The sequence below is a fragment of the Peromyscus leucopus genome, chromosome 5 (genome assembly GCF_004664715.2).
Source record: "Peromyscus leucopus breed LL Stock chromosome 5, UCI_PerLeu_2.1, whole genome shotgun sequence".
Lineage (NCBI taxonomy): Eukaryota > Metazoa > Chordata > Mammalia > Rodentia > Cricetidae > Peromyscus > Peromyscus leucopus.
Window position 1 is genome coordinate 20344892 of NC_051067.1, and position 26258 is coordinate 20371149.

Genomic DNA, 26258 nt, shown 5'->3' on the forward strand with positions numbered 1-26258 from the left:
ATATAAAGCTCAATATCTGGTAGATTTTTGTGCATCTTTAAGTTAACATAACAGAGAAAACCTATCAGAGTCATCACCCATAAAATAGGGCCAATGGTTGCCGGGCGGTGGTGGCGCACGCCTTTAATCCCAGCACTCGGGAGGCAGAGCCAGGCGGATCTCTGTGAGTTCGAGGCCAGCCTGGGCTACCAAGTGAGCTCCAGGAAAGGCGCAAAGCTACACAGAGAAACCCTGTCTCGAAAAACCAAAAAAAAAAAAAAAAAAAAAAAAAAAAAATAGGGCCAATGGCCAGTACCTGCCTCCTAAGGTTCATTTATAGAAAATAAGGAGCTCATATTTGTAATGTGCTCAGCATAATGCCAAGCACACTGGTTGTTATTGATTGACTGGCTGATAGATTGATTGATAAATGATTTAAAAAAAAAAACAGATGGAAATCCAAATGACTGCATTCGAACAGGGGCATAGAAAATCAATATATAACCAGAGAAAATGCCAGATAGGATCACAGAGAAGCCCCTTCCCATCGATTTATATTCAAGAGTTTGAGTAAATATCTGTTCTTCAATAGAACTATACTTGACACACCACAACGTGCTCAAACTGCATAAAGGGCCATGTTTGTCTTGAATGACTACAGTTAGCAAGGAGGAAAGACAGTTGGCGAGGGATCAATACTCGGAACAAAGCCCATTCGAACACACCCAACACTTGAGACAAGCATGTAATTTATAGAGCCACTATAATCTTGAGTATCTAACTCTCATACCCGGCCGACTGGATTCCATGGCCTATATGGGGAAAAATGTCTTCTCAGCTCTTCAGTTTGGTTTGCAATGCTCAAAAGTGCACATAAGCCAAAATTCCAGAGACACCCATTTTAGTCAGAGGAGGAAAGTGAGTCTCAGCCACCGTAAGGGGAACCCCTGGTGTGAGAGTGCCTAGAAATGCTAAGTAAATGACCTTAGTTGGTTGCCAGGGAGTGCAAACCCTGAAGTATGAAAAGGATGTCTGGAGCCACCAGTCTTTCCTCCCCGGTCTTGAACACTGTGCCCCGAGGGCCCTCGGTGTGAACGGACCTCCTTTTCACGAATTGAACCCTCACCTCCCAGTTCGGTGTTTCACTTTTGACCGAATTTAAGGGAAGAAGCAGGAACCTAGCATAAGACACTTGAGGATGCGCATCACCACACACTGAGCTTCGAATATCTTTCTGGTGGAACCACACATTAACCAGACCACATTTTAAGGAGCAGTTCTGAGGGTATGAACATTTGCTTCTAACCAGTATGGGATTAAGTGGTAACTTTTCCCCTAAAAGAAATGAAGGCAGCAAAGTAAACCACAGGAGTAGATTGGGGTGGCAGATACAGTGAGTTAAAAACAGAAAAATCAAAGAAATAATCAGAGCGTGTATAAAACAAATACTTCTTCAACCAAAGAGTTCCAATAGCTTCATCTGTAAGAAGGAAGTACTTGGGACAGGCAGTAGTGGCCCACGCCTTTAATCCCAGCACTTTGGGAGGCTGAGACAGGCAGATCTCTGTGAGTTCGAGGCCAGCCTGGTCTACAGAGCGAGACCCAGGACAGGCTCCAAAGCTATACAGAGAAACCCTGTCTTGAAGGAAAAAAAAAAAAAACTAAAAAGAAGGAAGTACTTGGTCCACATTTGTCAGCTCTGTCTGAATCTATATACTATGTAACTGTGACACCTAGTAACTCGGAGGGAAGAGAACTCAGTCACTGTCTTTGAACTATACTTCCACCTCATAAATATAAACACACACATTTTCCACCCAGCACTTAGAGTTTACAAAATGGCTTTAAATTATCATATCCTTCCTTAGAGCACAAAACTGGAATAATCCCACAATAGTTTTTCCACGTCTGCCCATCATTACTAATAATCAGTGCCGCTAACCATCCCTTCCTGCCACCATGGCCAGCATCTCCCCACCTGTCCTCAGCACAGTGGTTATGATCAATACCCATGGTGCAGAGTGGGTCAGAAAATGGTATATTTATAGCACTTTACCTCGAGGTCTCAGGGTCGCCTCTTCTCCAGCCACATATCTAAGCCAGTGTTTGGGTAATGAAGTCATTAAAAACCTATCATCCTTCAGCAATGTGATTTTATAAATGCTACAGCACATTGCACTGGATGCTGAATTACCAAGCAGTAACTGTGCTATCACAGTGCAACCAGAAATTGCAAGAGAATGGTGACCCAGAAACGGCAAACAGAGGCTCAGTGGCTCTAGGCTGCCGGACAGGCTTTGTGGTTACAGACAACTGACTTTCAACTGCACAAAGATAACGTCAATTGGAAGTTAAAGAAAATTCCTTGGCTTGCTTTGGTGTCCATCTCTGGATACATCTGGTAAATTTAAAGGACAAAATCATCAGGTCTAGTAACTGACCATACCACCAATTTACCAAACTGTATTTTAACAACTTGGACCAAATATTACGGCCCATTTTACTTTGGAAAAAATCAGACTGTTAAACCAGGATGTGCAGGGAAAGACTAGCACCCTTGGGAACTGCGGAGAGCCACGATCAGCCCTTCACACCTAAGGGCGTGCTTGCTTCCCCCAGGTGGCTGATCTGAGTCAAGGCCCTAAGGTACGTTCTGCATTTCCTACTGCAATAGCACGACTGTCCCGGTGTGGCTTTCTTTTAGCACCTGGCAATATACACACTGCAGAATGCCAGTGATACATGTAAACATGAGACCAGAGTTTTTGTACGTACACCAATGCAGTTAAGCGGTACATTCAATCCATGGCTGTGCATTTCTATTTACTGGCTTTATTTTGGAAGGGAGCACAAAATGATACTGTTTTGAAGATGTCAACCTATTGAATCTTATGCCTGGGTGAGCTTGGCAGGGAAGGGCGAACAGGAGCCCTTGTCTTGCTGTATTAACACCAAGCAGTTCTATGCTTCAACACTCAACTGATTGTGAGCCACAACTGCCCAGGCTAGAATTCCCAGTGTGGGTTTCATATAGTTACATGTACAGAGTCCTTAGATTCGAATATTACAGTTGCTGACAAAGAGCTAAACAAAGCCGCACTCCTGGTACCTTAAAAAGAACTCAAACTGTATTTTTAGTACAGACCGGGCAACTACATCCTGTGACAGTGTAGTGTGCCTTCAGTTTTGATAGCATGATTGCCTTTCAGGCTGAAATGAGAAAATGCTGATTTCCTCCCCTGCTTATCTCCTCAAACCCACTCTACTTCATTTTAATCAGGCTAGTATTTCATTACCTCATCAAAGGGTATTTAGTAGAGCATCTGCGAGCCACTCTGCAGGTAAAACTCAGCTTAAAAACAAGCCCAATTGTGGAATAATCTGGAAATTACTGCAACGTAAGTCTTTTAGTTTCCAATACAGTCTTAGAATGAAGTGGCATTACTCAAAATTGCGGGCACACAAGAACTGGCTTAGGAATCCAGTAATCAAACAAGCTAACAGGTGTTGGAATCCCAAAGAAAGGGGGAATATTAGATAATCACTCTGGGCTGACACCTTCTGTAGCTATAATATCCCGAATTCTAATCAACTTAACCACAACTCAAAATGATAGACGTTACCGGTTCATTAACTATAATATTAGCTAAAAAAAAAAAAAAATACAGTGCCGATTGTTCGTTCCATACAACGTTCTCTAACCTACTTACACATGATTTTTCTAAGTTGGGATATACAACTTAATCAGGTGGCTGTTTCCAGTTATCAACATAACACCTGTCCCCAGTTAATACCAATGACATCAGCACACGTAGAACTTCCCGAACTGGTCAACTGTAATCCTGAAAAACGGACGTTGTCTTTCTCTCACGGTAGTACATATCATTTCTAGTGCTTCCCTAAGTCTTCACTATCACATTTTCAATTCTTTTCTTTGTGTCTGCAACAAACTATCATGAAATAATCTGCTGGCCTGGGGTCATTGAAAAGGAGTAGTACCCACAACTTGAGCAGTTCCCCATCCGGTACCCCAGTGCCCTTGGCAACTGCACCCCAGTCCTCGCCACCACACTGGTAAACACTGATGCAAACGCCGCCTGGATACCTGCCTCCGGGGGTGCTTTGGATGGCTCCCTCGCAAAAATACACAAGGCATTTTCCACTTGCCTAAAGCATGAACACAATGTCTTCCAAAAAACAATAGCAACGATGTCAGTGCCCAGTATCTCCTCGACGAGGTATTGGTCCAGCTAAGAGCCTGGAAAGGCTAGATGAGGAGCCCGGGTACTCTTTCCTACCATGCAGTTCCAGGTTCAGATTCAAAACCCTAAGGAACTTTAGAAACCACTTCTAAATGCGTGGACCACAAGCGTCAGAATGAGCTGACTTTTCGGAGATTTGTTTTAAATTAATAATAAAAAAATAAATCCCTCATGTGTTCCTCTTACATCTATCCTATTCTGTAAGAAATTAACCATAAAACACGAAAGTCCTGGGGCAATTTTGTTTCCTTCTAAAATCATCAAAGGCGATGGAGAGAGGTGGGGAAAAAAAGAGAAGATACCCCGGCAGGTGGTTATGACTCGGCCCGCCCCTCAACTTGGTCGGGACAGATCAGACGGTGTCGAGGGCTCTGTCCCGCGGCCCGGCGCGCGGCCCGAAGTTTGCTGCGGGTGCTGGGCGCGCGGGGTTCCCAGAGGCCGGGGCTGTGGGTGGCATTAGGGTGGCCCGGCAGGGCGTCTGGTGCATCCCCGGGGCGGGTGGACCCCACACTCGGGAGCTCCTGGGACCCTTCCCGGGCCGCAGACTGATGCGCGCCTTACTTACCTGGCCAGCGGCGGTGGGGGGCGGCTGGAGGACGGACCGGAGGATCGATGGGAGGACCGTGAGCCGCTCCGGCGGCGGCGCCGGGGATTAAGGGAGGCGCGGCGGAGGAGGAGCCCGGGAGCTGCGGGCGGGCGGACCGCTTTGTCTCCACGGCGCACAGCCGACCCTACGTCACCATGGCAACCGCCAGAGCCGGGGCCGGCCGGGAGCCTGAACCCCGAGGCACCAGGGTCCAGGACCCCGCCGGGCCGCGAGGCCCACGCCCTTCTCAGCAGTTGGGCTGTGCAGCCGAGACAAGGACCCCCACCCCACCCCGAGCCACGGCCATCGTAGACACTCGAGTCTCAAGAGTCCCTTGCCAAAACGGGAGGATCCAGAGAGCCCTAAGCACACAGCCAGATCTTATTGGCGTGCTAAGCACTGCTTTGCTTTCTCACACTGGACATTCCAAAGCCCTAGGTCCCCATCGCCACCCCATCTTTCTTCTATCAAGCTGTGCCCTCGAAACCGAAAATCACTTAAGGGAGAAGAAAGGGCGATACAAAGTGGTAAACTATTGAGCAACTGGTACCCGGTGCTCCCTTTGGGGCTGCTGCAGCAGGTACTAAGCTGCCAACAGAGGACAACGCCCCTCCTCCTCCTCTGCCATCACCGCCAGCAGCAAGCTTTGATTCTGCTGCACTTCTGGTCTCCCGCCAACCAAGCCAGGCACCTGCCTTCCCAGGGGCTCCCATAGGAAGGGAAAGGGGGCCTTGACTTCTGATTATAAACACAGGATGCTAAACCACAACTTTCACACGCAGGCTGCAATGTGGATTCGAGATGCTGCCACACTGCTTAGGGACTGATTATGACTGCTGAGCACCTACCACGAACACCAAGTGACTGACTGTGCCACAGACTGGCTGTGTACTGCATGCAGACTGTGACACTTGGGAAAGGAACTAGGCATCCTCACCTGAGGAAATTTTTGGAGAAGGAGGGAAAAGTACTAGCAGGCCTTGGGGTCATGCTTCCTTTAAAGGGCAGAGCAGGAGGGCAGCTCCCCCGGGTGAGTCATCCCTCCATACTATGTTTTCTTGAAAGTTCAGTGACTAAATCCAAATCCTACAGTGCCTTCCTTTGGACCTCAGAGAGAAGGGCACTCACTTCCTGGCATTTGTGAATCGCCAAAGAAGTGTCAGGAACATGCTAACCCCCTGGAGAGCTCTTGTTTTCCGGGCTTGCTAGCAATCTGACTAGGATACACCAAAACAACCGTATTTCCAACCGAGGCCACACGTATTAACTGATGAAGAGCGAAGATCCATTTTATGTAAAAAAAAAAAAAAGAAAAGAAAAAAGAAAACATTTCATTCCTGAGGAAGCTTGCCTACTCTTTTTTGATGAGAAGATTGGTGCTTCCAGATGAAGTCAAGAGAAAGAAATCTTTCTGACAAGCCATTAAGTCATTTGGAGACATGTATCAAAACTCAAAATGCATGTATGTTTTTCCCAGCTATCTGAATCTGAGAAATGTTACACAGAAACCCATGAATACGTAATGAGAGCTATGCAAGGTTGCACATCCAGCATTTTTCTGCCAAAAAGAAAAAAAATTAAAATAAATTGTATGCCAACCAATAGTAATCTGATTAAATAAATTTGGTACAGTTGCACTGTATAATACTATGCATCCATTAAAAATAATAAAACGCACAATAAATACATACTCAGTTTCTTATTGAAAGAATGCTGTGGACACCTGCACCCCCAGCATCATAGTTTATGTGAGATTATATTGCTGGGTTTTCTTTCTATCATCAAAAACAATATTTGCAGAGGGTGAACCCAGTCGGTACAAAAGTTTGATAACCATCTAGAATAGACAGTGCTACAGTTTGGTAAGGTTCCCCACCCCCACCTCCACAAAGACCACTTAGAAGAAGCTTGGTCTACAAAGTAATAGCACTGAGAGATTTCAGGACCTTTAAGAGGTGAGGCCTAACTGAGAGATGGGTGAATCGTCAGTGTCCTTCACAGAGGGATTAATGCTGCTGGAATAAGGTAGACCCACAGGAGTGGATTAGAATGAGGCTCACCCTCCCCTCTCTCCATCCCTCTCTCATCTTAGTGTGCGATATCTCTTGCATGTGCTCTTGCCAAAGCTGGTGCTAGCACTGTGCTTGGCAAAACTTTGCACCCAGCCGGGCAGTGGTGGCACATGCCTCTAATCCCAGCACTCTGGAGGCACAGGCAGGAGGATCTCTGTGAGCTGGAGGTCAGCCAGGTCTGCATAGTGAGTTTCAGGACAGGCTCCAAAGCTACACAGAGAAACCCTGTCTCAAAAAAAAAAAAAAAAAAAAAAAACCTTGGGCCAAAATAAACCTCTTTCCTTTATAAAGTACCCAGCTTTGGATATTTTGTTATGGTGACACAAAACGAGCTAAGAAAGACAAACAAAAGAGAAAAAGATGAAAAAGAAGGGGAGGGATGGAGGGCACAAGAGCAGGGGAAGGGGGCAGGACTGGTACCCCACAACCAGAGTGAGAATGGAAAGGACTGTTGCTACCCTAGACAATTCAGCACTGTTTAGACTCTTGGCAATTGTTCTCCTAAATGAGCATCTATTAGTCTGGCAAAGAATTAAACCAGGGATTCTTTATCAATTCATAAATATCAAAAATATTCATGGACCGATATAATATTGCCTTGAATGGAAACTGAATATTCATGGACCTATATATTATTGTATTGATTGGAGACTAAATACAGAAGAAAGAAGGGTCATTCAGTGGCCAATCCCACCTTCAAACATCAAGCATCTAGAAAAATCTGCATGGGGTCCCTACTTAGAGAATTCCTGAAGAACCTGGTTTTGCCTTAATATATAAGACAGTCTTCTTGCCTTGGCCTCCTTTTCCACTGGTGACTTCTTATATCTCAACATGAGCCATAAAAGATAAGCATACAAATCAATCAAGCATTTACTAATTATAAATGGCAACTAATTTTCAAAAATAATTCTTCAATATGTAATTTTACTTTTTATTGGAGATGGAAGTGAATTTGTATTCTAATAAGATGGGTGTGCTTATTTATTTTTTCATAAAGAATTAAATCTTGGCTGAATACTGCAGGACATGGAACATCTCTAATGTTGTTGAGAGTTGTTTGATAATTTGTTTTTATAGTCATCAGTACTCAGAATGCCACTTCACATAAACGCATTAATACTAAATGGCAGAAGTATGTTTAAAGACATTTCAGAAATTGTTGGAAATTCATTCTGTCCTACTCCCAAGTCAGAATCACTGGATGATTTTTTTTTAATCAATTCAAATCTCAAAGACCAATTTTAAAAATCAAACATTCGAACAGTATATAACCTAAAGATAAGTTAATAATATATTTACATGCTGAGAAATGGCATCAGGAAAATATCTGAAGTCTGTGTCTTCGGTAATGAAGTTATTGTTGTATTTCTAGCTGAGCAGAGAACATTGTTCACATCATGCGATGGTTTTGAAGCCGGGTAGTGTTTGTTGGTGGTGTGTGCAAGGCGACATGTACAGTACAAAGTGCATGTGCTGTGTGTTCAGAACCAAGGCTGCAGTGACTTCTTGGGATGCAGCGTGGGCTCGTGCAGCCAGCAGCACCTTGCACTCATTTATCACTACATTTTGAATTAACTTTTGGTCATTAGCATTCCAAACCCTTTAACTGTGACCCTCACCTTCAGTTACAGCATCACATCACACAGTTTAAGGACCTTTGGTCTAGACATTCACATTTATCTGGGAGGCTTAGCTTTATCCTAAGCTCTGCTTCCATGCCACCTCTTTGGCAGAATTAAAAAGTTGCGAGCAAATTATCATTCCCACTGCGCCCTCTTTCCTGCCGGGTGGATCACAGGAACAGATTAAAGGGGTAGCTTTAAGCCAGCTATCTAACCTAAAAATGAAGGGACGGTAATAGGATGTTAAAATCATTGTGTGGGATTGGAGATACCGCAAAGCAGTTGAGAGCACTTGCTGCTCTTCTAGAGGACCCGAGTTCAGTTCCCACCACCCACATCTGGTAGCTCACAACCACTTGCAGCTCCAGGAGATCTGACACTCTTCTGACCTCCATGGGCGTGCACACACAGCATTCCTAACACATATGCATATACACACATAAAAATAAATCATTAAAATTACATGATATGTCTCTGTGACCACTATGATGGCTAATGCTGGTTGTCAACTTGACTGCATCTGGAGCAACTGAAACACAGGCAGCTGTGACTCCTGTGACAGAGTCTCTTGATTTGACAGTCAGAAGCAGGAAGACCCACCCTAAACGTGGCCGTACCTTCTGGTGACAGCTGAGACAAAAGGAAGAAGGAAGTGTTGCCTTTTGCCTGCTTGCCCTCGTTCTCACTGTCAAGTTCCTCTGTCCCCTTTGCTGGTATCAGAACCAACTTCCAATACAGATTAAAGTAGCAGCTCTCCAGGAATCCTCCAGGCCTTCAGCACCAGTTGGAACTGCTGAGACAACCAGCCTCACGTGGGCTGGACAGCTACGGGAGCCTCATCCTCTCCAGTGTGAGCCAGCCATCATTGGACTGCGAAGACCACATTCTGTAAGCCTCTCTAATAAATCTCCTTTTAATATACATATTATATTTAAATATGTGCATATTCATTCTAGCAGTTCTGTTCCTTTAGACTAACAAAACCATTACAACTGGTCTTTCATATTTTCATGATTTTTTTAAATGAGATTAATTAAGAAATTCACTTTCCTAAAGTGATTCTCTGAAGCGAAACGGTCCAACAATACAGCAGCCACTAGCTGCATGTGAGGTAGCCACTGGCCAGCCCAATCTGACATGCGAACAAAGTGAAAAGGGCCAAGTCTTTGAGACTTAGAACAGTAAGATTTTCAAGTACTATGTCATTAATAATGTTGATGTGGGTTACATATGGAAATAATTATTTAGATATATTGGATTAAATAGAATATATTATTAAAATTATAACACCTATTTCTTTTCACCTTCAAACACAATAACTAGACATTGTTAAAATTTACCTACATGCCATATTGGACACCATTTAAAAGTTGATGTTTATGGTAAAATATAATTGAGAGATCCAAAGTCAGCTAGTCTTTTTAATCCTTCCCTAAAGAAGGTCGCCATGGGAGGCTGAGCAGAAAAGCTGTCACAAATTTGAGGGCAGCCTGGGGTACAAGGTGAGTTCCAAGCTAGCCTGGGATGCACACAGGGTGAGATGTGCTACCAAAAAATTTAAAAATTCAAATAAATAAAATAAAATTACCTCATTAATGCTCCTCAATATGTAAAGGGTAATTATTAGCAAATAATTTCTCTTTATAGAAAGCTATCATAAGATTTTACTTGTGCCAATGAAAGAGATACCATGATAGAGGGAGACATCGTGGGGATAGGGAGAAACTGGGTGCTAGGGAAGTTCCCAGAAATCCACAAGGATGACCCCAGCTTAGACTACTAGCAATAGTGGAGAGGGTGCCTGAACTGGCTTACTCCAGTAATCAGATTGATGAATACCCTAACTGTCATTGTATACCCTTCATCCAGTAACTGATAGAAGCAGATGCAGAGATCCATAGCCAAACACCAGGCAGAGCTCCAGAAGTCGGGTCAAAGAGAGGGAAGAGGGATTCTATGAGCAAGGGGCATCAGATCATGATGGGGAAACCTGCAGAGACAACCAAACCGAGCTAGTGGGAACTCATGAACTTTAGACCAACAGCTGTATAGCTTCCTTGGGACTGGACTAGGTCTTCTGCATAAGGGGGCCCCTGGCAGGATCAGGATCCATCCCTGGTGCATGAGCTGGCTTTTTGGAGCCTACTACCTGTAGTGGACACCTTGCACAGCCTTGATGCAGGGGGAGGGGCTTGGACCTGCCTCAATTGAATGTACCAGGCTCAGCTCACTCCCCGTGGGAGGCCTTACCTTATTGCAGGAGGGAATGTAAGATGAATTGGGGTGGGAGGTTGGCTGGGGGGTGGGAGGAGAGAAGAGAGGGAGATCTGTGGTTAGTATGTAAAATGAATAAAAAGTTTCTTAATGAAAAAGAGAGACATGAAAAAAGTAAAAATAAAATAAAATCTACAATGCTGAGGAAAAAAAAGATTTTGCTCATGCACGTAGATTTTAGAAATATTTCAGCCAAGACACTAATGTAAGATTGTTCAACCTGAATTTGTCACCTGTGAAGTGGGACTCACAATGAGATAGATGAGTGCCCATAGGTTGCTAAATTGGGGCCCTGAGTATAATCCCCAAGGCTGAATAATTTCTGTTTCTGTGTTTTTATTATTATTCTTTGTTACAGCTCTCACTAATTTCGTCTACCTTCAGTTCAGGCTAGCATCTGTGTGACAACCATGTCCTTAGCTCAGTACTTCTCAACCTTTCTAATTTTCGACCCTGACATACAGTTCCTCATGTGTGGTGAGCCGCAACCAGAAAGTGACGTCATTGCTACTTCTGAACTGTACTTTTACTACTGTTATGTATCGTAATGTAAACATTCTTAGAGCTAGAGGTTTGGCAAGGGGGTTGTGACCCACAGGTTGAGAACCTTTGCTGTAGACACCCTGAAAAGTGCTAAACCAAGCCATGACATTTGACCTCTTTCCCCCATAAACCAGATATAAAGTTGTCAAAAATAAAACAGGTATTTGAGTTACCAGAAAAACATTCATTGTAATTCCATCTTGATAAATATTAACCTTTCCAGATTTAAAAAATACAGCAAACACCCTCAAGTGGTTTGCAAACAATGTATTCTAATAAAAGATTCCATCATGCAAAGTAAAGGACACCTCCCTACTGAAGCATTTTTATAAGAATTTTCCTGTTCTATAATTTCAATTTTGCCCTCCAAATGATAACTCATATCTATTGTAGAGAGTGTCCAAGGTCACAATGTCCACACAGCGAACTTGCTAGACTCTAAAGCACTTCACACTACAGATTTTACAAAAGGGAACAGACCCTGTGTTCATTTTTACTTCCTGTCGTAACCAAACGCTAAAAGAAAGGTTTTCAAGAAGACTCAGATGGCAGAGCCTGACGGCCTGAGTCAGATCCCTGGAGCCCACATAGCAGAACAGACTCCCACAGTCTGTCTTCTGACCTTCACATGCATGTCGTGACACCTGTACACATAGAGAGGCACGTGCACGCGCACACACAGGCAAACACATGTAGGCACACACTGTACACAAATTTATATGCAATTGAAGTTTTTAAAAACCAAAAGAAAAACAACTGTCCTTTTAAAAAGAATCTTTAAATTATTCGAAAGCCTGAGTCCAAATGTGGTTCATTAAGCTCTAAATTTTGGATGAGACAGAGAAAAACACAGACGCGACGACGCTCCCTCATTACAACCTCAGTTAAGAAGCAGCTCTTAGGACCCCCTGCCTTCCAGCCGTGTTCTGACACTGTTTAATGAGGTGATGTGAACACATTCAAAACACATGTAAAAACACTTGTTTTAATCTCAAATTTTAGCTTAAAATATTCATTTATGGCTTCAAGTTTCCTTTCCTCTGGAATTTTTTAAATTCATCTGAGAGGTGGGGGAGGGGAGGGCAGCATTTGGAACGGTTAAAAGGCTGGAAATTCAGAACTCGGAAATTCCTCTCTGGCTGCCCTAAGGTACTGAGGGAACATGCTCTGAAGAGCAAATATTAAGTCTCATATCCTGGCAAGTGGAGGGGAAGCCACACCTTCATGCACTGTCCCCAAGTGGTGTGGACATCCTCATGCGAAGGGACCTGTTGGTTTCTTGGCCTCAACAACTTGAAACCCCAGAGAGCAATTCAAATCAAACTTGTTTCAAATGCTGCAAAGAGGTATCCTATTAACATTCTCAGCACCTTCATCTTACTGATCTTCCAAGAAAAATAAAGAAAAAAAGTTGAGCTTGAGAACAAGAAGTACCTGACTTGACATGAGTTCTATGTACGGTACATAGACTTCCGAAAGACTCACGTATACCCTTGCAGCTTGAGCAATAAAGAATTTAGAGGATCACAGTGGCTCCCTGGGTAAAGTCCTCAGCAAGCGTGAGGGTCTGCACCCACGTAAAAGCGGGGGATGGCAGCACATTCCAGGACTGGGTGGGTGGAGGGGTCACAGACAGGTGGAACCGGGGCCTGCACTGGCCCACCAGCCTGGCCAGAGCGGTAAATGCCAGGTTCAGTGAGAGAACGAATCTGTCTCGAAAGATAAGGTGGAGGGTGATAAAGAAAACACTCAACATTAACCCCTGGCCTCTACATACATGTGCACAGGCAAGTGCCCTATACAGAGCTAGCGAGCAAGGGTGTGTGTGTGAGAGAGAGAGGGGAGGGGGAGGGAGAAATTTAAGGGACACCCAGCCTTTTCATCCATGCTCACCAGTCTCAAAGCCCACTCTACAAAGATGTAGATAGGCTCTGAAATAACTCTTCTGCTAAAGCAGATATAATGGAAAATATGGACAATAATCAGTCCTGGCCAAACACAAACACTGGCTTATCAGCAGCCATGTGAGAAAGTTGCTGCTAACTGGAGGAACACTGCCCCTCATAACCGGAGACTTGAAATAGAAGGAAACCAGACAAGCAAGGCGGTGGGGGTGCACACCTTTAAACCCCACACTTGGGAGGCAGGGGCAGGCGGATCTCAGAGTTTGAGGCCAGCCTGGTCTATAGGGCAAGTTCCAGAACAGCTAGGGCCACACAGAGAAACCCAATCTAAAAAAACAAACAAACAAAAAAAAAAAAAGGTAATGCTGGGCGGTGGTGGTGCACGCCTTTAATTCCAGCATTCAGGAGGCAGAGGCAGGTGGATCTCTGTGAGTTCAAGGCCAGCCTGTTCTCCAAAGCAAGCTCCAGGAAAGGCACAAAGCTACACAGAGAAACCCTGTCTCAAAAAACAAAAAAAAAAAAAAAAAAAAAAGGAAACCAGACTAAGAAAGATGGTCTTACTCATCCTTCACTAGCCCCTTGTGTTTATTATGCAGTCCACTTAAAAATAGAGACATATTACTTCCCAATGAGAACCACATGGAAACAAAAAGTTAAAAAATATGTAAATAATTTGTAATTCTCTGCCAAGAGTTCCCCACAGCAAGACTCAACATGGTTACTTAGCCAAATTATTCATTTGACTTTGATCAGATCACATTAAGGTAAATTTTTGGTGAACTTTAATCTGGTTTAAGTATATTTGGTTGGGAACAAATCAACTTTAGATGGTATGGCTGGAAAATTCTGTTTAAAGAACGTTTTGTTTCCTCCTCTTCAGTGGTAAGTGAAGCCCACATCTCTTCTAGGGACCTCTCTGGGCCTCTCAGAGTTTGAATAACAGATGTCCCTCCACAGACTGTTACCAATGCTCAGTCCCCAGATGGTGATGCTGTTTAGGGGGATACTGGAGGAAGAGCCCAACCAGAGGAAGTCAGTCAGTCATGAGATGGGTAGGGAGGACTTGAAGGTTATATCATCCCGTTTTGCTTGATGATCTCTGCTTCCTGTCTATAAGGAAGGGGAGAAGTTCCTCTACATCTTTCCTATGGTGATGCTCCGTTCCAGCTCAAGGGGCAGAGCCACCATGGACTAAAATCTCTGAAACCACGAACAAAATAAGTCCTTCTTTCTTAAAGTTGTCTCAGTTGTTTCTGGTCACAGCAACAGAAAAGTAACTAATACAGCATCCACCGTTCCCTCCTTCACAGCTTCCCTCACCCTCTAGCAAGAATATGTCAGAATGTGAACTACTTCCAATACTATCTATTTAAGTCATTCCCTTATTGATCCCTCACACAGCCACAAATTAGTCTTTAGCAGGATTAAAATGGCTTATTCCCTCATCTGTTAAATGAGGGTGTTGAGGCCAGCACACTTTCATAAAACATTGATCAGAGAGATCCCATGAGGCTCTAATGTCATAACACCATTGGGGTAAAAGGCTAGAGCAGATATCAAAGGGGAACCGTGTGTTATATGCATCATTATAATAGTAAAAACATTTCAAAGGCCTTCTTAGTGACCAGATCTTCTGAACAGTTTACACCATGTGAACATTCTAGACCATCAAAAGCAAGCCGAGGGTGTTGTGACCAGACAGGTTCTTCATGCACAAAGTATGCCACATGTCAGAGGAAAAAGACACATGGTAGTGTTTCCCACTACACCTTGCCCTCCAGGTGAGAGCATACCTTTCTTTGCTAGATGGGCACAGGTCACAAGAAGTGCTCATACCTACACCTGTTGACTGCAGCCTGATGTGTCAGATCTGGAACAAACTCTGTTCCCTGGGGTGAGACCATCTCCAGCCAGGGCTAGGAGCATCAGACAAAGCACTGCCCTGGCCAGCATGGATAGGTTACTTTTCTTGTAACTGTGATAAAATACCTGACAGAAACACTTTGTGAAGAAAGAGTTTATTTTGACTGACAATTGAAGGTGCTGTCTATCCAGTAGGGAAGTCATGGCAGCAGCTAGTCACACTAAGTCGTGAGCAGGAGCAAAGAGAAAGGAAAGATGGAGTTCTGTTTGTTTTCTCTGTTTTGTTCAGTCCCTGACTCCTAGCTGTGGCACAATGCCACCCACATCCAGGGTGGTCCCCTCTCTTTAGCTGGTATTCTGAATAAAACCCTGACAGGTACATCCAGAGGTTGGTCTCCTGTGTGGTTCTAAATCCAGTCTCGTTAGCCGCCCAGACTAACTTTCACAAAGAGTAAACTGACAGTCAGTTAGGAGAGCGTTCTTCTCATGAAACCAAACAATGTTATCAGGAAAATCTCACTTTATATTTCCAAACCAAAGGTGTAAACATACCTCTGTCACGTCTTAGTTCCTTCTGTTCTATTATAACACAATGTCTAAAGCTAGTTGGTTTACCAAGATTTGTTTCTTATGCTTCTGGAGTCCAACATTAAGGGGCCCATATCTTGTGAAGTTTTGGTTTTGTTTTTATTCATCTTCCCATGATAAAAGGCCAAACAAAACAGGGCTAAACTCACCTTTCTACTGGGAGCCCATGTCCCACAATAGTGACATTGATCCATTCCTGAGGGTAGAGCCCTTGTGGCCTAATCACTTCCTGTTGGTCCCATGACTCAACACTGTTTAACTGAGAACATTGGGGGACACGTTCACACAGAACAGAAGCCATCCCCCAACTAAAAAGTTTTAAAAGACCTATTTATGCAAAGTGAGTTTGTAGTGGTCAGTTAAAAATCAGAAAACCCATGAAACTAATGCCTCAAGTGAGGAACAGTGGGGGGGGGGGGTCATGGAGCCGATTAAAGAAACACTGCACAAAGCAGAAGGCACACAAAGCAGAAGGCTCTTGGTGAGCGGCTCTTCCAGGACACGGGGGAGGGCAAAGTACCAAGAAGCCATCCAGGCTCTGGCCTATCATGAGGACACTGTGTTAAGCGAGAAGAGAGCTAATGAGACCGTCGTTCCTGAGAGGAGAGGCTTAACTCAGATCGTGGAGGTGGATAGAGCCGCAGTGTCCTGGCACACAGCTGACTACCTGCTATGCTGATCCTTAAGCAGGGAAGATAAGCAGCTACAAACGCTAACTCAAGAGCTGCGCAGCCTGTGTGAGTTCCACAGGGACCTCACCAGCTTGTTTTCTATCCCTGGAGCCCATCGAATGCACTCCTTCCTCCGTCTCCCGCTGTCTGTTCTTAACCTGGTAGGATTTTGTCTGGCTCGCAAGACTGACCTCCCTGTGCCTCTCAGTTCTTCCCCCTAATGTTACTTGCTCAAAGAGAATACTGGCACCCCATTTCTTGTGATCACATGACCCTCTGTGTTGTTTCCAAAACACTCAACATCTTTCAGTTATCACTTGCTCACCTATATACTGTCCTTGTCTGGAGCCCCTCTGAATAAGAGGTCTTGGACCACAGAGACTCATTCAGCCTTCTTCATACTGACCCCCTCAACTCTTAAACAGCGCCTCATGGGCCTTTGGGAGCCACCTGGGGAAGAAATGAGCAAAGAGGTTCCCCAGTTCTAGCTCACAGACAGCAGTGGTCACTCATTTCTTTCCTTGGCTCCTGGAAAATAATGTCCTGACAACTTTTTCTGTCTTTCCACCTCCTTTGAGTGGTTTCTTTTCCTCACCAATGAAAAGGAGATGCCAGAAGATACACAGGAATCCAAGTCAGCAGATTAAGTCAAAGAATGGGCCACTGTGTTTGCCTCTACTGAGAGCCATGGGTTTGTCAGTGTGCAAACATATCCTGAAAAGGAAGCGCCACCCTCAGCCAGCCTGCCACCTTGGGAACACCAGCTTACTAAAGATATTATTCCTTTGCAAAATAAATGCCATCTCCCCTCCATATGCAGCCTTGGACTAGACCAGAAATTCAGACATGAGTAAGATCTAACCCAAGTCCTGAGGGAAGGTGGTTGGCAAAAGAGCAGGTCAAGGCAGCAGCCAATGACAACCTAGACGCACAATACTCTGCGGCAGTCACCAGATCATGCTGGGGCTCCAGAGAAGCATCCAGGAGGGAATATTCACTTTGGTCCTGTGGGAATAATGGCAGGAGGTCACTCCAGATAGAGGGAGCAACAGATGCAAAGCGCAGAGAGAGAGTCTGCAGATTAAATTCCACAGGGCCAGGATCCAGGACGTTTACAGTGACAGGAAACTGCACTGAGACACAAGCAAAAGCCAGGCTGTCCAGACCTCCATGAGGAAAAAAACAAAAACAAAAACACAAAATAATCCCACTTTCTTTAGCGAGATTAAAAGTCAAGAGAGCAAATTTTATCCCTGAAAAAATAGTTTTCTCTTGGTCAAGACCTCCAAGATCCCAACTCTACTTCCTCCTGGTTCAGACTTCCCCCAGAAGCTCTCAATATTAACTTTGTCACACTTATGCTGGCCTCCAAAGTCCCTCATCCTTGCAGAGGAGGATCAGGGACTTGGTCCCTGAGGTAGCCATATCCACTCACACACCTTTTCATACATGCTCTTTGGCTGTCTTTATGAGGCCGTGCTGGACAGATCCTAGCAATACTAAAGCTGCATGTTATTAATAATGAAGCATCTTGGAAATTAAAAGGATGTTGGTCGTGGTCCAGGTTCCCATGGTTGATATCCAGCATTGCCAAGACCCACGCCATTGTCTGCCTCCTCGAGGACAGCTTGCTGGGAGCAGTAAGCCTGGTGTGTCAGCCCATGGGGAACTTGGAGTCACAAGGGACTTCAAGTAACTCACTTAACGTGGAAGGCAGTCAAGGCAACAGTTCTCTCGTGTTTCAGGTGAGAGAATGACGAGACTTCTGTTTCTCTCCGCGTTTCTGCCGTTGGCTAGCTTCTACCAACTCTTCCCTTTTACATTTAGGTTTCGGATCTCCTCTTGTACCTATGTTCATGTCTCTATCCCTAGTGCTATAGTTTGGACATGGAGTGTTCCCCCAGAGGCCCATCCATGTGTCAAAGTTTGGTCCCCAGCCTGGTATCATTTCAAGGTACAGGGCCTTTAAGAGGTAGGGTTTAGTAACTGGAATTCTGATGATTGACAGCTTGCCCTTGAAGGGGATGGTGAAATCCCAGGCTCCCCTCTTCATCTTTTCCCCTCCCACCCCAGCCATGAGGTGTTTTCACCATAAACTGATTCAAGTGTTTGGCATAGCAGTAGGAAGCTGACTAACACACTTCATAAGGATTTTGTTTAATATGAGATGTGGCAATCCCTTCTCAAATAGTCACGCCATTTGCCCCTCTGTGCAGTGTTGCAGGCTCAGCCTTCCTGTAGCCCAGTTTCAAAGGCTTCATGCCCTGCTTCTGATCCCTCCATGCTCACATTGCTGGTGAACGACTCTCTCACCCAGCTCTTGCTCTTTCAACCTGGTGCTGGCATGTTTCCGCACTCACCCCTGTATGGTCTTCATGTCTAGACTAAAGCAAAGCACAGGATTCTCTTCATGTGAAGTGACTGTACTGTTTGAAGGGTCCTTTTTTCCCAGCTTTCCCAAGTTCAAATACTACCCACCCTTCAAAGCTTACTTCAAGACTCAAGCTCATCCTTTGGATGAGACAGAAACTCTCTCATCTGGTATCTCCCATAACACATAATTCTGTATCTCTCTTGTAAAATTCACAACATTACAATCTATGCTAGAGTAATACGTGTGCATGTCAATAATGGATACCTCTGGTGCACGGAGTTTGATGTCCTTTCCCAGAATCCCACCCAGCCCCAAGCATGGAGTCTCATCCCAGGTATGAATTCCATCAGGGTCCCACTTCAACCTTATATCTAGTTGTCGAAGGAAAGTGCACACACTTCAGAGGATTATTTTGTCCTTCTAGACTGAGTGGGGGATGTAGTTGGTTGTGTGGGGTGTGGGGTGAAGACAAATTGAAGAGGTACCAATTTGTCAAATGTGGCCTGGAAATTTCCTTGTCCGGTTGCTCTGGAGGCAGCCCTTCCTGGCACAAAGGCTCCGCAGTTGCAATCTGAGCTGGCTTTCCCGGATCCCTAATTACCCATGAGCACTTCCTTTGTTGGAGAGTGTTTTTTTTTTTTCTTTTTCTTTATTCCCTCCTTTCTTGGACATCTGCCTTGCTTAACAGCCCTGAACTCCCCAGCACTGGAGACACATTTGTTTCCTCTGCTCTTACTCCAACCGGAGTAAATGCAGACAGAAACGGCAAGGAGCAGAAAACCAGCCCAGCCTCAGGGGACCTGGGAACACCCTCAAAGCCCACACCCCAGATAGATGTATTCGCCATTTTCACATCTGAGGAGGTAACTGTTCTTATAGTACCCATGTGAGGTAGTTTGGCGGTAACCACAGGGAAGGCAGGAATGGACCAAATGCCTCCTCAGCGATGCTTGTTTTACAAACCAAAAGGTCACAGGAACTCCAGCAGCTCAGGGCACCCCTAAAGGCTAGGGTCTTGACTCTATGTTCTCAGTGCTATGGCAGTGACCCCCTTCTAAATACATGGAGTCAGAAACAGCCAAAGCCTGTGTCTTCCCATGCCTGAATGCAAACAGCAGGGGAGACGCGATGAAATGTGTTTTTCTAGAAGGAAAGAGGCTCCCGCTGTAAGACGTGGAAAGGACTCTTGGGTAGAAACCCTCCTGGACTTGCTGAGTGCTGTACACCATTTCATCTAGTTCACACCAGTTCTTGAAGGTCACGAAAAGAAAGCGTGAATAAAGGATTTTCTGTGTAAACTAACCCAGATCTAATCTCAGGATGACATCCTGCCCTTAGCATCGTCCTCTTTATTATGGGAAGGGCTGATGATGACAGGCTGAATCTGAAGGACGGACATCCTGACATTCTCCACCTCATTTCAATACACCGCTCCTGAAAACATGGATCTCACACCGCCTAACTTAGGCTGGAAGGCTACCACTATTGATTCTTTTCATAGCAGTTACTAAATCAAACAGCACTCTATCTGTGTACAATTAAGGAACCTGGAGGCTCAGCCTCACCTGGAGGGGAATTCCTTTCCATCGTCAGTCGCTGTGAGCTTTCCTTCAGACTGCTTATCCACCTTCCACCTCCTGTAGCCTGAATTTTACCTGCCACTCACCTTTGACCTCCGCTTCACACAGAGTCCCCTTGACTCCTTCCTGACTGCCATTGTTCATTCTCATATCAAGTTTTGCACTTGAGGTTTCATGGATTTATTTGCCCCCCCCCCCATGTCTTGCACGCACACATCGCCCGCCATGATCTTTGGAACATATTGCCATCTTCATATGGCCTACACAGGTATAAATTCCCCTAAGGGAAGCCTTCAAGGTTACAGGCCACATGTAAGATGGCAAATAGCCTTTCAGCTTAAATTAGGCAAAAACAGAATCGAAAGAAGGGATATCTAATACAGGGTAAGCATCCCTGACCCAAAAATCCAGCATCCAAAAGGTTTCCAAATTTGAGATTTTGAAGTTCCCCAAGTAAAAAATATCTAGATGAAGAAACCATGTTCCCAGCACAAAGTTAATACAAATGTTATCTAAAATGACCTTCAGGTTATGTGTACAAGGTATAATAAAGCACATACTAGATCTGTGTTCAGACTTGGGTCCCCTTCTTAGGATTTCTCCCAAGTCTACGCAAATATTCAAAAATCTGAAACTATGCACAAATCCTAAACACTTCTGGTTCCAAGCATCTCAGATTAAGAAAAAAAATCCCCCTACTATGTGTGTGATGTGTATGTGTTTGAAGTGAGTTCACATGTTTGAAGTGGGTTTGTGTGTTTGCACATGTATGTCTTCCTCAATTGCTTCCTCAGCTTTTTGCTTTTTTTTTTTTTTTTCCAGAGACAGAGTTTTTCACTGGGCCTGGAGCTCACTGATTGGCTGGAGTGGCTGGCCAGAGAGCCCTAGGAATCCTCCTGTCTCTGCCTCCCCAGTGCTGGGATTACAGGTAAGTGTCACAGCACCCACATTTTTATATAGGTGCTGGAGACTTGAACTCAGTTCTTCATGCCTACAAGCAACCACTGAGCCCTGTATGCAGCCCCTGTGCATATGTGTCTCCTAACAAAAGAAGCACTCTATCTTGAGGGAAGGTCTTCCTGCCCATTTATTTCCCTTGACATCTTCTGCTAATACAAACTGAAGAATGAAACAGGCAATAATTCATGAATATGCTTACATATCATTTCATGTCTCCTCTATAAATTCCCAAATCCCCAACCAATTTTGTAGTCTGCTGCTTGATTTCCCTGTTTCGAATATATACTCACCACCATCAATGCATTTTGACCTAACTCGTCCCCCCAGATTCAAATAATAATAATAATAATAAATTACAAGAAAATAACTCCTATGTGTATGTGGATAGCTCTGAGTGTTCCCAGGTAACCCTTTAACACCCAGGCCCTATGATATAATGGAGAGAGGTCTACACCAGGGTGGTAGTCTTGACTCCAAGTCAGCTCTACCCTAACTGTACCTTATTTCCCCAGACACAAAATCCAGGAGGGTTTAGTTAAGTGACCACACATCAGCATCTCCTCTCTTCCGGTCAGCACAGCTGGTGGCTAACAAGCAGCCCAGATTCTGGAACCTTCATAGTTCTACTCAAGAGATTCTAATGAAGCCTTTCCCAAGCTAAGTAACCTTGAGCAAAATCCCTCATCCTTCCCCCATTCCCTTGACTTGGCTTCCCCGTCTATAAAACAGAAAAGATTAAAATGCTTACCTGGTGAGAGTGTTATGAAGATGGAGAGAGTCAACATATGCTCTGGCATATGTGTTTAGAGCAGTACCTGGCAAAACAAAATCTACGTAATGTAAGTAGCCACAACAGACTATAGCTTCTTCCTGAAACAAGACTTTGAAGCTGTAATTTGCATACTGTTGGATTCATCTGCTCTAAGTGTATCACTCAATGGTTTTACGGTATTCATGGAGCCATGAAATCATTGTCACAATGCTTTTGAGACCTTAACTTCAGCCACATCCAGAAGAAACTCCGCTAACATCCCCCTGCCTCTCACACACAAGCTAACTCAGGGCAACCAGTGATCTACTTTCTTTCTCTACAGATTTGCCCACTCTTGATATTTTACATAAGCACAATCATACTTTTGTACTGGATTCTCCCCCTTGATGTGTTCCCAAAGATCATCTATCATGTAACATGTGTCAGTACTTCCTAGTTTTTATTGATGGATAATATTCTTTGTAATTTTTTCATTTTTCTTTGTGTATATGCTTTGTGTGTGTGCTTATTCCTGTGTTAAAGTGTACATGCCCATGCTCACACAGGTACCCTGCTCTATCACTCTCTGCCCTGCTCCCTTGAGACAGGGTCTCTCACTGAGCCTGGAGCTAGGCTGGCAGCTGGCAAGTCTAGAGATCCTTCTGTATCCCCTCTACACAATGCTGGGGTTAAAGGTGCATTCACAGCCACATGCAGTGTTTTACATGGGTTCTGGGAATTTAAACTAAGGTCTTCCTATTCACAAAGTAAGTGCTCTTACCCACCAAGTCATGTCCACAGATTCTATTGCTGAACTGATAGACATTCATATTGTTTCCACATTTGGGCTGCTATAAATAGTGCGGCCATAACCATCTGTGTACAGATTTGTGTGTGGTTGTACATATTCATTTCTCTAGGGTGTAAACCTAGGAGTGGAATTTCAGGATCCTGTGATAACTCTGGGCCACCAGCCTGTTTTCCAAAGTGACTACGCCAGTTTTTGTTCCACCAGCAGCGGATGAGGGGCCCAGTATTCTACCTTGACAGCATTTGCTGCTACCCAACAACAAATGTTAGCCATCCCAGTAAGTGTGATTGACATTTCTCTAATGGCAGTAGTTAGTTTTAACATCAATGTATATATCACTACAGGTAAGCTGCAGGTTCTTGTGAAACATCTACTGCTGATACTTAAGGAGACCTTGGACCACAAGAAACACTTAGAGAGGAGTTCAGCACCTAGACCATCACAAGGGTCTGAGGACCCAGTTCACTATCACTTTGTCTTTGCAGTGTGAGCACAGAAGCCACATGGCCAATGTTATGAAAAAACAAGGCAGGCTGTGAGACTAAGACATCTTCAATTCAAACATGCCCCCTTTTCCATTGCCTGACTCTTGGAGTCTCCCATTTCTGTGAAAAGCCAGAAACACACCTATTCCAGTGTCCCCCAGAGGTGCTGTCTTAATCAGGTTTCCATCCCTCTGGCAAACACAGTTTAAGGAATGAAGCTGTTTATTCTGACTTAGCCTTCCAAAAGGTTCAATCCCTCCTGAGAGGGAAGCTGTGGCAGGGCAGAGCCATTCCCTCTGCGGGGGACAAAAGACAGGACATCTGTGCTGACCAGGCCTCTTCTCCCTCCTAGTCCACCTGGACTCCCAGGGTATGGGGGGGGGGGCATTTCCCAGGCTCAGGACAGTTCTCCCCACATAGAGAATCCTCTCTGCAAACAGCCAGCCACATACACACACACACACACACACACACACACACACACAGGGACACTCACACACGGACACACGCACCTATATGCACACACACACACACACACACACACACACACAGGGACACTCACACACATGGACACACACACCTGTATGCACACACACACACACACACACACACACACACACACACACACACCAGTAGTCTTCAATCAATCAAGTTGACCATCAAGATGAACCATCATCTCAATTATGGGTTTTTGCCAATTCTGCTGGCTAAATAATAGCCTTTTTGTGTATTTAGCCTCCTACTGTAAAGTCTCTATGGACATGTACTCTTTACATGGTTTGTAATATACATAATGCAATAAGCCAGGTTGAAGTCTTACTGTAACCACCCTGGTAAGACAGAAGAGAGATGCTTATGCTATCAGACGATCGGGTCAATGGATCCCTAAGAACGAAAATCTCAGCCTGGAGAGATGGCTCTTCTAAAAGACCTGGGTTTGAGTCCCAGCACCCACAAGACAGTTCACAACCATTTGTAGGCTCCAGTTCCAAGGGATCCAACACTCTCTTCTGACCTCTGTGGGCACCAGGCATAAGCATAGTGCACAGACAAACGTGCTGGCAAAACACCCATGCATATTTACTTAACTAATTAATTTTAAAAGAACTAAAATCTCCGGAAGAATCCCCTGCTGGAGGAAAGGAAAAGCTGAAGCCTCAGAGCCAACCAGAGGAGGAACTTACCTCCCAGGAAAGGCTTTCACACCACTCTGAGAACAATCCAGACTACCTTGCACCACTGGAGCAGACACAGTGATGGGTGAATGATGGTCCGTGATAGAGCAAACACAGAGATAGGCCAGTGATGGCACAGACTCGGTGATGGGTCTGTGATGGATCACAAAGATGGATCAATGATGGATCACAGAGATGGGTCAGTGATGGATCACAGAGATGGGTCGGTGATGGATCACAGAGATGGATCAATGATGAATCACAGAGATGGGTTGGTGATGGATCACAGAGATGAATCAATGATGGATCACAGAGATGAATCAGTGATGGATCACAAAGATGGATCAATGATGGATCACAGAGATGGGTCAGTGATAGATCACAGAGATGGGTTGGTGATGGATCACAGAGATGAATCAGTGATGGAGTAGACGCTGTGATGGGTCGGCAATGCGCAGGACCACATCTTGACCAGGAATGCTGAGTTATGCAAACCTCCTGCCTTCTATTTAACCCTAACCCAGTGCCCCCAAACCATCTTGAAGGGTCACTGGATCCCTTTATATGTTTATCTCCTCAGTGTGGTCTCAGTGACTAAATCCTTCTTCTCTGCCTTTCACTGTTCCTTTTTTCTTTAATTGATATAACAGGGACAAGTGGCTGAACCCAGATTACTGGGGCTGCCAAATACCAGGTTTTGACCCTAAAAACTCTCTTAACCTTACCACACCCTAAAAAAGAAAGGAAGAAAGGAAGGAAGGAAAGAAGGAGGGAGGGAGGGAAGGAAGGAAGGAGGGTAGGAGGAAAAGAAAGAGAAAAGAGGGGGAGAGTGGCAGGGAGACAGAGAGAGAGAGAGAGAGAGAGAGAGAGAGAGAGAGAGAGAGAGAGAGAGACAGAGACAGAGACAGAGAGACAGAGAGACAGAGAGACAGAGCTTCCAAAGTAATTTGGAGGTATGACCTGCAGGTGACTGGCCAGAAGGCTGGTGGCCCAGCGGAGTGGTCATTTGCTGCCCTCTACGGGTAAAACATTAAAAGTGACCTAAGCAGAAATTTGATTTCACATAATGGCTTGATCCTGTGATGAAATTCTAAGGAAAGTACCAAACAAGCTTGGGTTTGTGCACAGTTATCTCAACATGCAGAAAAAAGGATAATTTAGTAGATATGTAGCAATGCTATAATAAATAGCATGAACTCTCATGAATAGTAATTCAGACTGTGGCATTCAATTTAAAAAGGTAGATTTGAAGTTGTCTAGCACAACATTCTTTAACTGAGAGCAGGTTTTTAAAAAAGAGAGATCAAATTAGGTTAAAAGACATTTTAATAACAAAATTTGTCATTGTCTTGACTAAAATGAGGCTCACCCAAACCTATTATGGCAGAGCAAAGTCCATCTGTCACAGTTGCCAGGGAATTAGGAACTGCACAATGATTTAATGGCACTCTTTCTCCTCAGCTAGAAACTTCCACGCACAGAAGCAGGAGAATGGATGTTAATGAGAAAAGCTCAATTGTATCCTGAAATATTTATGCCAGCTCTACAAACAAGTATAAAACATTTACCAGATCTGCCTCCAAACACACTTTTGAAAAGGATACAAAAATCATTCCTTGATTCATCAATGTGCGTGTGTGTGTTTGTAAGCACACACACAATATGTGTGTATTTATCACCCATTTTATGTGAATTTAAAAGTCCAATTGAATGCATATCTATAATCTCAACACTTGAAAGACTGAGGTCAAAGGA

At 44.5% G+C, this 26258-nt stretch overlaps 1 protein-coding gene across 1 annotated transcript in view; it reads right to left on the reverse strand.

Annotated features, from left to right (window-relative positions):
• Rnf182 (ring finger protein 182) overlaps positions 1–4926 on the reverse strand; it is a 52485-nt gene extending 47559 nt beyond the window's left edge. The window contains exon 1 of the mRNA XM_028867719.2: positions 4807–4926. The gene's annotated coding sequence lies outside the window, so the exon portion shown is untranslated. The remainder of the gene's footprint in view (positions 1–4806) is intronic.
• Between the last annotated feature and the right edge of the window lie 21332 nt (positions 4927–26258).